General features: G+C 25.2%; 1 protein-coding gene across 1 annotated transcript in view; it reads right to left on the reverse strand.

The window, feature by feature from the left end:
• The window catches only part of LOC107741742 (semaphorin-6D-like), an 87,351-nt gene that overhangs the window by 48,177 nt on the left and 38,372 nt on the right, over nucleotides 1-802 (reverse strand). The window lies entirely within an intron of this gene.

Below are 802 nucleotides of genomic sequence, written 5' to 3' on the forward strand. Positions count from 1 at the left end.
AAAATATGTTATGTTTATATATTAAATATATTTATATATAATATAAATTATATGAATATAAATATAGACATGTAAATACATGTAAATATTTTCAATATATATATACTGTATGTGTGTATTTATATATACATAATAAATATACACAACAGTACACACACATATATTATGTAAACAAAAACTTTTATTCTGGATGCGATTAATCGTGATTAATCGTTTGACAGCATTAATATAAATTATTTTTTATTAAGATTTATTTACTTAAATTGTAATATTAAAATGTATATTATTTATACTAATTTGTCCAAATTAATTTAATTAAATACTATGAACTAAAATAATGTAAATTTACGTGAATTTAGGCATCCCAACATTATAATCCAAGTAAAAAAAATTATATATTTAAAACACATTAATTTCATACTAAGTATAGTTCAAATCTATGAACATATTAACTGACATATCGCTCAAGACTTACCGATATAAAAATGATAATTAAACATTATTTGGATTACTACTTGTGCACAATACACATTTCTAAATATTAAGCTTAAAATGTGTTTTAAAGGGGTCATATGATGCGATTTCATTTTTTCCTTTCTCTTTGGAGTGTTACAAGCTCTTGGTGCATAAAGAAGATCTGTAAATTTGCAAAGACTAAAGTCTCAAATCCAAAGAGTTATTCTTTATAAAAGTTAAGAGTCAGCCACACCCCCCTAAAACGGCTCGTTCGAACACGCCCCCACATATCTACCACACTATGTGGGAAGATTTGCATAACACCGCCCAAATGTTCACACAAAGA

Source organism: Sinocyclocheilus rhinocerous, unplaced genomic scaffold, assembly GCF_001515625.1.
Source record: "Sinocyclocheilus rhinocerous isolate Xijiao unplaced genomic scaffold, SAMN03320098_v1.1 scaffold616, whole genome shotgun sequence".
Lineage (NCBI taxonomy): Eukaryota > Metazoa > Chordata > Actinopteri > Cypriniformes > Cyprinidae > Sinocyclocheilus > Sinocyclocheilus rhinocerous.